Source organism: Anser brachyrhynchus (genome assembly GCF_964034855.1).
Source record: "Anser brachyrhynchus genome assembly, chromosome: 1".
Lineage (NCBI taxonomy): Eukaryota > Metazoa > Chordata > Aves > Anseriformes > Anatidae > Anser > Anser brachyrhynchus.
Genome location: NC_137694.1, coordinates 41583937 through 41597264, shown reverse-complemented (window position 1 = coordinate 41597264; position 13328 = coordinate 41583937). Strand labels below are relative to the sequence as shown.

The 13328-nt window shown below is 36.8% G+C and overlaps 1 protein-coding gene across 38 annotated transcripts in view; it reads right to left on the bottom strand.

The window, feature by feature from the left end:
• The window catches only part of NAV3 (neuron navigator 3), a 555833-nt gene that overhangs the window by 384819 nt on the left and 157686 nt on the right, over positions 1-13328 (bottom strand). The gene's annotated exons all lie outside the window — the stretch shown is intronic.

Below are 13328 nucleotides of genomic sequence, written 5' to 3'. Positions count from 1 at the left end.
TAGCCAGTAGGGTTCACCTAAGCTCTACCTCCAGAGTAACAGAAACACATTAATAACTACCATGAAGTCAGACCGAAATCAAAGCCACAACCTGCCACGTTGCAAAGATGGTGAGGAAGAGGAAGATCACTGTCTCTTCTCTGCCTTGGAGAACTGCTGAGCTCACTCTGTGATACCATCAGACGTTCAGGTGCCATTCCTTCGGTAAGTGCCTGCCTCACCTCAGGTATAAACTCTCCTGAGCCCTGCTGGGATGGTGAGTATCTAGAGAGGAAGGCACATGTTCTGGGTGGTGGGTCTGGTGTGCTCATTCTGAGAGCATGGGCGGATTAAGAGCAGAACAAGAACAACCCACTTTCTCTTAATTTTCACCTCTAAACTGAGATTCCATTTTTCCTCTTCTAACCATAAAACAGCAGTGAACTGCAATAGCCCTCTACCCTTTGAAGTAGATTTGGAGCACAGACGCTGATTTTGCACCCTACTTAAAGACACAGCAAAGGCAATTAACGTCTGAGTCTCCCTCCGCCCCTTCCTCTAGACCTTTTCAGAAACATTTTATCTGTCTGAGATACAACAGTTGCTGAGAGATGATTAATTTAGACAGCTCCTTCACATTTCCCTGCAGACTTAGCTTGAAGTCACAGACGTATATGCATGCATATACATGTTCCCTAGCAATCAGAGCTATGGCTGCTTCTAGCAAATGATGTTCAATAAGCAAAGAAGCTACCATAACCTGACATAATACCAGATAACTATGTCAAAGCTCAGAAAAGTTATGAATACTGTTAAATATTGAACTTGATTAATCTACACAGAATAAAAGAATGAACATCTCAGCAAGACATATTGAAGTAGAGCAATTACAGCTTTAATCATTCCTTTTCTCCAAATTCTGAAACTTTGCATAAAGCATAAGGCTCTTTTTAAAATAGAACTGAAATTCACCCTAAAAAAAAACCCTAAAACTCGATTTTATTTTTAATCTGATATTTACTCTGAGTATCCTAAAGCATATCTACAGAACAGCTCGAATTTTGTATTGCAAAGCCAGTACATTGGTTGAACAGCAAACAATAGCAACATTAATTGTGGCTATGATTGAAGCATCTGAAGAACACATTAAATTAGATTACATATTAAATCAAAAATATTACAGAAAAAAATCCTAGTCTAACTCTTTAACATTCTTTACCTTTCAGTTTTACATTCTTTGCAGCATCTAACAAATAAGTACACCGTGAGTGATTTTAAACAGACAGGATTAAATTAATAAAACCAACTTGCATGATCTGACTGTTAATGCAAGTCATAGAAATTTGTAATGTAAGAATAGCCTTAATAGGAAAACCAGAATTCCTTTAGTACCTTATAACAGATATTAGAACAATTGTAGTTAAAATAGGAGCACAGAGCAAAGACAGCAGTTAAAACAAGAATTTCGGTTATGCATATTATTTAAAGAAAAGGAGAAAGAACATGGGCCTGAACTCCAACCTGAAGAATAGAACAAGTATGGCAGAGGTAAAGCACATCTCTGTATGAGATACAAGTAACTTGTGTACTGAGTGCAAGTAGTCACTGGCAGATTTTAGTTAAGCCAAAACAGATGTGAAATATAGCCAATTTTCAATTAGTCATGGAAAAAAATATCCAGGTTGCAGACTAACCGTAATACAAGCAGAAAAGACATGAGACTTTTTCCTTTTCCTTTTTAACCTTACATATCTTCAAGTTTAAATATAAATTATGTACAGAATGTTCTTGCAGCTATTTTACATATGTTTTAAATTTGTGGGTTTGCTTTATCTTCCTTATCCCACCTCATTTATTACCCAGAATAGCAGAGTCAATCGTAAATAAATACATGCCAAGTGTACTTCTCATTTTATTTTCTTTTCAGTGGTTTCAGTTGCTGTTATAATGAATCTCAGCAGATCAGATTTCTCTCTCTTTTACCAGAAGATTTGAAAGGCTGTAAATGAATTATCAGCTGCATTACCTACAGAGCATGGATCTATATGAGACATGATTAAGCAAGAAAGATGACTTTTTTAAACAGAATTTCTGAATGGTCTCTAGATGTTGCTAAATTCAGGCTACAACATTATAATCCAATCTGGCTGTGACAAAGATTGAGATAAACATTGTAAAGGCTGATCAGGAAGAAAAGGTCACCCTTACAGATAAGATACAATTAAGGACATACTTAAAGTATCTATCTTGGAAAAAAATATGGGGAGTGTTCATCAAGACTTCTAAGCTGCTCAGCTCACTGAAGATGGTTGGTCAAAATCTTTCAAGAGAACAAACCCAATTCTTGTCATTTACAAATTTCTGTAACCTGTCAAAATACTTCCATATGATTTAGAGTAAGTATCAATCTTCATCTCTGTATTAGTTTACTTAGATGACAGTAAACATATATTCTGGGAAGTCTGTTTTGGCAGAAGGGAATTTGGACTTTAACACACTCTTGATCATACCCTAAATCTTTCCAATATATATTTTTTAATGTGTAATCATGGGCAGAAACATGCTTCACCTAATGGTGTCACTAGAAGACATTAAAATTTTAATCCTGAATTGGTATAATAGTGCTTGTAGAACAGAAAAGCCATCGACTTTTAACTCCTTCAAAGAGAAGAGGATAGAAAAATTTAATCACCATTCTGCTACCCCTTGCTAAAACCCACAATCACAATAAAAACCTGAATAATAATAATAATAAAGGTCACTGTCATTTCAAAGGCAGCTGACAGACTTACTAGAGGAGAGATAATAGACCTATTGAACCTACTGAGGTATTCATAAACTGCAGTAATAATGAAGTACAAGTTGGCATCACTTCCGTCTTGCTCCTGAAGAAAGTATCTGAGTGCACAGCCAAGCCTTATAATGTTAACATCCCCAACTCTACAACATAAGGTTTATTCTGAATGTATATAGTCTCAGATTTTTGGTACCGGATCGTTCCCCAAAGAAATCTATGTCTCAGAGGTCTGAAACCTCTAGTAACATATTTGGATTCCATGGAGCACACTTGACAAACCTGGATGTATGAAAGAGCATGAAACAGCAAAAGAACACGCTAAAACTCAATGCCAGAATGAACTAGTAAATAATAATAATAATAATAACAACAATAAAAGATAACCCAACTATTTAAACAAGCCAACAAATTCTCTGCATCTCTATGAGAAATCCTATTTTACAGTTTTCCACAGAGAGAAGGGGTGCATACCTACATGACAACTCACAGCTAGTATTTTGATACCATCCATGAGCTAAATTATCAAGTCACTAATAAAAAAAAAAAAAAGTGCTCTGCTCAATTTTCAATACAATTATAGAAACAGATAATCTAAATCACCACATGAAAATGTTGAAAATTTGTACCCACGTTTGCTTAGGAGCATAAAATGATCCAAATCTTTGATATTGTAAATCAAAGTGCAATCCATCACACTGAATAGGATTCATATTTCTGTCTAGTAAACGATGTATATTAAGGTGGAAATATGCATTCCATAGCTTGTATAGAGCAACTCGGACAAACCCTGATGTATTGGACTCACTGCAATAGAATCTATCCATGTGCAAGAGCTGTTTGTCCAAGGTTTCCAGATGTTTGGCAGCCCAGCAAAGACCTGTCCAGAAGCAGCATTTTCACGTGATTAAAAAATAAAATAAAATAAAATAAAATAAAATAAAATAAAATAAAATAAAAATAAAAGATGTCTGGAAGACACAGACATGTAACAGCTCTATTGTTGAGCAATGTATAGCAGCTCAGCATTTTATCCTAAGGAACAGAACTGAAAATTCCCCCAAAATATTTATATCTCAAAAAAGAAAATATATATATATATTTTATCAAGCATTACAAGTTACATGTTTTAGGAACTCACAACAGCAAGGCAATACAAATGAAATCATGACTGCCATGTGGATCAGCCACATAAAAAAAAAAAAAGCAGAATAATTGTGGATCCAAAATGATAGGACTTACAAAATAAAAGTGTCTATCCATGTAAAATGTGTATATGCACCAATTTATGCTTTTCCAATGCCCACAGATTTTCTTTGTGAGCAGTAACGCAGGGATTACACATGATTAGCTGCTTCAGTCATTGTGAGAAAAGAGGCAGCAGCCCTCCAGCGCAGGCTGTCTGTGAGCAGAATAGGAAAGTGTTTCCTTTCCCTCTGAAGTAGACAGAGCTCAAACGACAGCTACATGCAGTTCAAAGACTTCAAAAAGCACATGCCATGGCTCAGGTTTTAGATGAATCTGAAAGTACCAGCTTCAGTAGAGACTGGAGGTTTTAGTTCTTCAGGCATACAGTACTTTCAAAAAATAATTAGGAATTAAATGAATAAATCCATGTAACAGCAACATTAAATTGTGAATTTAATCTCAGAAGTGAGCAAATCTAAAGCTAAAGGTTACACCAGTGGGCTTACCAGCTCACCATGCACCTACATGTGATGCTTATGTTCAGGTTGGACAATCTACGTGGAATTTCCACACACAGCACACAAAAAACAGGTGAAGCAAGTTTACTGTGCAACCTCTTGCTTGGCTCAATGCTCTGATACAGCCAGCCCCCTAGCACTGCCAGATGGCATTTAGGAGCCTGCTTCTACCTGCAGGACATAATCGCACAGGCTCAGTGCCATTGCTCATCCAGAGCTGTATCTTGCCTGGTACAAGCATAAACAAAAATGTAGTTATGCCTTTGGAAAGCTGGTGGTCAGAATACAGGGAGGCTGTGCCACTGCCCACAACACAAATGGGCATGACTGTAGACATAAGCTGCCAGCACCGATATGTGACACTGTCTTCAACTGTTGAAAACCTTGAAATTTGAAAGTGAGAAGTTCTTGGCTTCATGGAAGTGCACAGTGCTAACAGCAAACTAATGCCTTACTGCAATAATGATAGTAAGCTGCCTGGCCCCATGTTATGTGCTCAGGCCCAGCTGATGAACTTCAGCAATGCGTCTCACACTGTAAACATTGAAATATGGTGGCAGAAATGGAAAGGGAAAAGGAATGGAGAGTGCGAGAACTTCTAACTAAACATGAGATCAACTAAAAGAACAATGTAATCAAAGGTAACGTTTTAAAAAGATTAGAAAGTTCAAAAGTAGAGTGAAATATCACAAACCTGATGATGTGGAAATCCCTCTCTTTTAAGCTGATTGCACTGAAAATAATGTATATTTAAATCATATACTTTTCCAGATGAGGGATATATTTTACAATACTTTACAATGCTTGCATGCATATTTGGCACTTGATAATGAAAAATTAGCTATTTTTAGCATTTAAACAGCAAACCTATGATTTAGCTATACTGTCTAAATCAACCCCTGACTCAGAAAAATGATCTCCGGTCAAATATCCATTCCAGGACAAAAGTTTGCCAAACCCTAGTTTAGAAAAAATCAATATGAAGGTTCATTCACTTCTGAAAATGACTTGCAAGAAAAATGCTAAACAATCTTAAGTAGAGCAACTTATATAAAAGGAATGAATTTTTCCAGCCTGAGAAAAGATTCGGTACCTAAAAGCATCATATCAGCTCTTCTACAAAGCATGGCACTTCTACATGGGTTGATTAGATCTTCTCTAACAAAGTCCAGCCAGTTAGAAAGAGTTTTGATTTTTACCTCTTGTTCCTTGATTACAATCATTTTTCTCAGAGAAAAGTCAGAGTGATCCAGAAGGCATGTTACACTGACACAATCCATTTCCTACAGTGCTTACAACTATTTGGAAACCAAGGCTACAACAAAATAACCCAATTCTCTTGAGGATTCACACCTGGAGTTTAAAGGCATAAGTATTAGCTACAAAGCTTCCCTTGGTTTCTTCCTCAACCCCTTTCTAATTGCCTACCCAACCTATATGGCCAAAATTAAACATCTCTCAGTTTAAACAAACAAACAAGCTTCTCTACCCCTTTAAAGGACCCAATGACTCAAATTCAGTGGCACTATGTTGCGATTCACTCCAGCAAGGTCCTTCTCTAAAGGCTCCAGGCAGGAGACAGCCTGACAGCCTCCGGACAGGCAAGGATGCTCCCACTTATTTACTGCAGCTCATGGATGTTAAACAGTAATGATCCTGAACATCTCCAATCCTATTTGCATGTCTATTAAAATAGGGTATATTGTCTGAATGGCATAATTCTCAAGTCTTATCTTATCACATTTGTGAATTTTATGAGTACATTGTGAATAAGCCTAATGTGATATGCCTGTATAAATTTCCCACAGTATCAGCTACTTGCTTGAAAGTCATTAAAAAACCAAGATCAGAATAGCAATAATGCATCAGCAAATTGATTCATTCTCCTTCAGTGCCTTCCAAATGTCTCTTTTCCTGTCAATTCTTGTTCTTTATAGGCACTTATTTATTTCTGAGGTCTGATTGATAGAATTGTTTCCAAAGAGTACATTTAAATTAAATCATAAAACTTGTGTTGTATTAACCACATCATCCACCAGCAGTGGAAGCATGGTTATGTTGAAAGACTTTGACTTCCATACCTTACTGCAGTATTAAAAATAATAATAAAAGAAATATTATATAGATTTATATTTATATACAAAAACAGGTACACTGTTAACAGAATAACAAATGACACAAACGTTGACAGTGCTACAGCAATTGCTGCATTTACAAAGCATTTTAAAACTATAAGTGAATTTTCCAGAAAGATTAAATTAATAGTTACATGGTTGCAATTTTAATCTATATTTCCTCATTTACTATTAGCTTAAAAATGAGATAAACTTTAAAATATCAGATCAAAAAGGCTATCAGCAGAGACCAAAAATAGAAAAAGACGATCATTCTTTTTCATTGAGACTCCAGCCACACATAACTAGATTAGGAGTATGGGAAAAAGATTGTTAACATCGTATCTTTTTTAGAAAGAGACATTCCAGAGTAATGCTCATTGAAAATACAGACAAGTTTCAAATATAGTGTAAAGCATGGAAAATTGAAAGTAGATAGCTAAATTCATTTAAGAAACACAATTTGGACTATAGCTATCAAGCCCCAGGGAAAAAAATAAACTGAGAAACACAAACCTCTTTAATTCGAAAGACTGAATTTTGTGATGAAAGATGAAAATAACATCTCTAGCTTAAAAATACCAAGTAAACTTTTAATTTAAATGCATGGAGCCCACTCTCACTGCTATTTCATAAATTCACTGGGATCAAAAGCAAATCCTATTAAAATACATGAGTGTGTGTACATACCAATACCCTGTTTCTTTTGCTCAAAGGTCAAACACTATTCAAAATACTAGGGGCTTACACTAGAAGGGTAAGTGCTTAAACTTCCATTATCTTTTTATTCTCTTCTTTCTTGGGATAGGAATAGGAGGCACTTATAAATTTATTTATCCCAGAAACTATTTGATAGATGATAATAAGTAATCTTTATACATGCATATGTATATACCTTCCTGGCTGTGAGGGTGGGGATTACATGAGAAACAAGACTAAATATCCTTCAAAAATACTCTCCCTTGGACCTTTATATGTTACATGGACAAGCTTTTTAACCACCAATGCCATTATGGTAGTGCAAAATGGCAGACCATATCGACTTGGAAAAGCTAGAAATGTAAAATATTGTGTTACCCATAGTTGCATTCATTCATAGTGCTTCTTTACCAACATTTTTGAATAGTAAATATAAAGCATTTTGTACTTTTACTATGATATCCACATCAAATGTACTTGTGTGGGGAAACATTTTACACTCCCCCTTGAAGCTGAAAAATGGGCACTTTTTTATGTTAGTTTGAGAAACACCAACTGCAGAAAATAACTTCCGCAGATCAAATTTTATTCTCAGAGGCATATGTGTGACTTAAATGTCTTTACATTTTGACTTCAGCTGTTGTTGGACAACAGCCTCTTATCTTCCAATGTAATAGCAGAGATTTAGCTAAAGGCAAAGTTTTATCAAAGCTGCACCAATAATTCTATAGAGCAAATTGATTTAGGAGCCACTAAGTATAACAACACTTAAGCCCCAAACAGTAAAGATAGTTTAATTTGTATTTGTACAACCATAAATAGTCACACAAACTGTAGTAGCACACTGCAGTAGCAAAGATGCAGCCACTTGCAAGCAAGGATAACTATAATGGCTTCTCTGTCTTCTGTTATCGGGGCAGATTCTCTCACAAGCAGTTTATCATTCAAATTGCGTTGTGATCTAACCTACACGAGATCCTTTTGTCCTAATCACCGCTGAATTCAACTGCACATGATTTGCTACTCAACATTATGACTTCATTTGCCAGTCTTCAGAACAGTGAGAAGGAAACATGGCAAGAATGGTGTAAGAAATATTTGTTGACCAAAGTTGCTGCAAGTCCAAGACACCAAAATTATTCCTTTAAAAAAATAAATAAATAAAATGCTGTTTTCCAAATTAAATTAAGGTTTTTGAGACTATATGCACCATAAAATGATGAGGAATCAGAAATCTTCACTAGAAACACCTATAAGATAATAATATAACTGATGTCAAGATGGTTCTCTCTTGCTATATAAACTATTATGCTGAGAGCACATAACATCACTGTGTGTTCCTATTAACTATAAAACTTTTATGTCACTTGAACTTCTATACTTGCATCTAACTCAGGGCTCATCCCACTTCAAACATAAGAACTGCCTATTTGTGCAGAGAGAAGTTCATCAAACCTGCTGATATTCTAACAGATGTCACTTTAATTGTGACAAAATATCATGAGGATGAGGTCCAGCCATCAAACAATACCCTGTACTACATTAAAAGAAAAAGTCATTTTCAGTAGATTCAAATATGTTGTCTTTTCACAACATCTGGAAGTTTTCCTTCCCTCCTCCCTTCCCTCTTAGCTCAAGAATCTCATGGTTACTGTTTGCAAAGCCAGGAATGCCCAAAGGCCCCCTGCATTTTCATTTATCAGACAAATTCTGACTACGGCCACCCTTTTCAATCATGACTGAGACAATCCATCAACTGAAGAAAAAAAAAAAAAGAAAAAAAAGATACCAAGGAATCATAGACATGAATTTTGTCTTTACAGTCTGCCCACACAGATTTTGGCCTGATGTACTGATTTCAGTGCAGAAATCATTTTTCCATATAATTTTGTATGGTGGCAAGCACAACGTGGTCTGGCTTCAGATAGAGGCTGCTAGATATCAATGTAAGACAAACACCCTTGGCGAAATGCTAATAATAAAAAGGCAGTTAAGCCTTCCTGGGTTTACCATTTTCTCTTTCAAGAAGCCTATTCCTGTATAATCATCATCACCACCTATCCTAACTTAAGTCAGGGGAAAAGGAAGAGAAATAATATTTTTTAAGACATCTTAAAATGAACTAAGAACACTACAGTTAGCAAACATGAAAGAGGATATTTAAGTTAGATATGACACCTCAGTACATTTATTTCTTTGGAAGCAAAACCAACAAAATCTATTCTGTAAATGAATAGGTTATCTAATGTTAAATCCTCACAGGAAATATCATTGCATTTTTTTATGCAACATAGAACAAAAAGTAGATAGTAAGGAGTTTCTCAAAAAAATGTGAAAGGAAAAATAAAACAAAAACATTAATTGCCACTCATTAAGCACTTGTTTTATTTAAAACACATAGAGGAAGTGCTAAAAATATTCAGGCAAGCCTTTGAAATAACTAGTGAAAATGAATCTGGTAAGATCAAGTCTTGAACATGACATCTTTTCTTCCCCAGAGAAAACTGACTTTTCTGCTACATTACTTTGACCATGTCTCTAAAAGAAAGCACAGCTACACATGCACGTGCACTAACACCATCAAATTCTATCATTCTGTAGCATTCTAAATCTCTGACATAATTTTAATCGTAGCGTTGTTCTAACACTAAAAATACACTAAAGCATATCTAGTTTACTGTTAGATTTACAGCCTTCAAATACCACATTTTATTCAGGACACTTACGAGCATTTGTGCCTGTGTTTAGTGGGGGCAAATAAAACAAAGATGCCTGGTACTGGAAAGCTCTTCAAGTAGATTAACCACTCAGAAATATGCTGCTCACTTTTGTGTAGACTGCATTTTTTTCATTTCAGACTATGATTTGTATGTATACAAAAAGTATCTACCACCATGGGACTTTGTAGCCCTGACTATAACTCCAAAAGAGCTTCCTGAATATAAATTACTATGGGAAAAAATAATAATAATAAGATTGCTGGTAATTACTTATTCTTCCCTGGGGCAGCTGCTGGCAAGGCCAGGCCAAAGAGAAGTATTTGCATATGGCACACAAACATCTAGCGGTGCCTGCCTGAAAAATGACAGCACTAAAGTAGGAGGATCTCCACCCTGAGTGATAGCAATGAATGGGCCAGATCCACCTGTACACTCTTAGCAGCATTAGAAAAAACAAGAACAACCACCACCCCCACCACCACCACCAAAAACACCCCTATTCTCTAAACTTTAACAAAACTAAGATAAATAACCTAGACGTGAAACATTATGTTGAATGCTTAGTTTAAACAAGCACTGCATGGACGTGCTGTAAAAATGAAGTCACTGTCCCAAAGAGCTTGCAGCTTGAGTTTGTGATAAAATACCATGGGGAGGAAGAGGATGGGAGGGGCTACAGGAAAAAGATGATGATGATGATGATGATAATAATAATAATAAAAGAGAGAGAAAGAATATAGACTGTAAAAAAAAAAAAATAAAGACATACTCCTGAGATGAGCAAGAGTCAGCCAAATATTTATATTTGACAAGCTTAGGTCACAACTGTTATCACAATTACAGCAATTTTAGGGTGTTTGGTCTATGGTGGGAGCATACAGGCATTTCTAGCTTTTCTCTTTCTATCCATGTCCTAAGTCACACAAGATAACAGCACTGCACAGACTCGCAGGTACTACTTTTATCCCTATTACTTTAACTTTTCATTTATAGAGCCTATGAGTAAAAAATCTAACTCTTCCCCTATTATATATGTCTTTCTATCCTTTGGAAGAAAAGCCACATATTTTATTTGTCAAATCATGTCTGTCAAAGTACTGAACAATGGGGATACTGGATACCAAAAATTATTTTTGACAATATCATCATTACTGGTTAAAATCAATACTGCAAAACTGCAACCTTTTCTCTTTTCCTCTTTTTTTTTTTTTTTTAAAGCTTAATTATAGACATCTTTTATTAAAAAAACAAGAAAAGCAAACAAACTATAAGCTGCAAGGAAAACCAAGTATCCGTTGCTTCTTAAAACATATTTATTTTCATGATCCTGCCATAAAAATTTTATTCAAACCAGATAATGAGATACATCTTTATTTATGCCAAGAATATAAAGAAAATGGTAAAAGCTAATTTGAAAATTCCAGGATGTAGATAAACACATTAAATACACACTAAATGACACTTTTTGCAGAATTTCATTCAAGGAAGACAATCTGTTCTTTTTTCCTGATAATCTAGTGCTTCATTTTCTTTTCAGTAGCCTTTAGAGCTACACTGTCTGAAGAATCTAATTTAATCCTCACTGGAAGTCAGCCTTGTGAAACTGTAGAATGATATTCTCATCTTCTGCATATATTTCCATATGAAAGAAAGACTGGACACTTATAACTTTCAAAAAATACCGAACTCCATGAAAGCAGAAAATAATAACCCAACATTTGCATTTATCTGAAATTGACAGAAATATTAACATATCAGTGTAATTTCATCCTAAGAAGAACTTACACTACCAGAGATTTACTGGAGCTGCGTTTTTAAACTAGCATGTAATTAATGCATTTGCATGTGAAAAAATAAGACAGCACCTGATTCTATGCTGGTGACATGAACTGGTTCAAGAAGTTAATTTCCATACTACTCAGAAGCTAAGTTTCTACACTGCTCGAAGTCAATACATTTATTAAAAACTAATACATATGACATACAGCAAGCACAAAAATTTAAGTAGCATGGAGAGAGGGAACCACATAAAAATACAGTGCAAATAAAGCTCAATCCAATATTGAGAAATTCAAGAATGATTGCAGTTGTCTCTAAGGAAATAAGTCTCATTATGCTACATGCAATCCCCAGAATTCCGTGAGTAGTTTTCCAACGGTCTTTCCACACAAATTGTGAAAGCACACAGAAAACTCATCTGCATGAACTTTTCGTCCATCTTCCTCATCCTCCACCTACAAGGCTGAGCTGCCTTTGACTATGAAGAAAACAGATGGGTTTTTTAAGAGGAGGAATGACTAGGAAAACTGCTCCTCTTCTACCCTGCTGCCATCTCCTCCTTAAGGAGACATCGGTCTCGCCTCCCCAAGACATTGGGCTAGGCAGACGGCCAGTAGGGCAACAACCAGTTGGGGCACCCCAGAACATACAGAGCACAGGTACTTTGCAAGCACTGACCACCCCCACCTCACAGCACTTCACAGAATCAGAAAATCATTAAGGTTGGAAAAGACCTCCAAGATCATCTGGTCCAACCACCCCCCTATCACCAATGTCACCCACTAAACCATGTCCCTAAGCACCACGTCCAATATTTCCTTAAACACCTCCAGGGATGGTGACTCCACCACCTGTCTGGGCAACCCGTTCCAATGCCTGACCACTCTTTCTGAGAAGAAATTTCTCCTAATTTCCAACCTAAACCTCCCCTGGCACAACTTTAGCCCATTCCCCCTTGTCCTGTCACCAGGCACGTGGGAGAACAGACCAACTCCCACCTTGCTACAGCCTCCTTTGAGGTACCTGTAGAGTGCGATAAGGTCGCCCCTGAGCCTTCTCTTCTCCAGGCTGAACAATCCCAGCTCCCTCAGCCGCTCCTCATAAGACTTGTTCTCCAGACCCCTCACCAGCTTCGTTGCCCTTCTCTGGACTCTCTCAAGCACCTCGATGTCCTTCTTGTAGTGAGGAGCCCAAAACTGAACACAGTACTCGAGGTGCAGCCTCACCAAAGCCGAGTACAGGGGGACAATCACTTCCCTAGCCCTGCAGGCCACACTGTTTCGTATGCAAGCCAGGATGCTGTTGGCCTTCTTGGCCACCTGAGCACACTGCTGGCTCATATTCAGCCGACTATCAGTCAATACTCCCAGGTCCTTCTCTGCCAGGTCCAACTCCCGGCTTCACCCCAGGACCATCCCTTTGCCTGAGAGCATTGTCCAAACATTTCTTGAATTCTGGCAGGCTCGGTATCATGGCCACTGCTCTGGGGAACTTGTACCAGTGCCCCATTTGGAAGAATACTTCTAACCCCTGGACC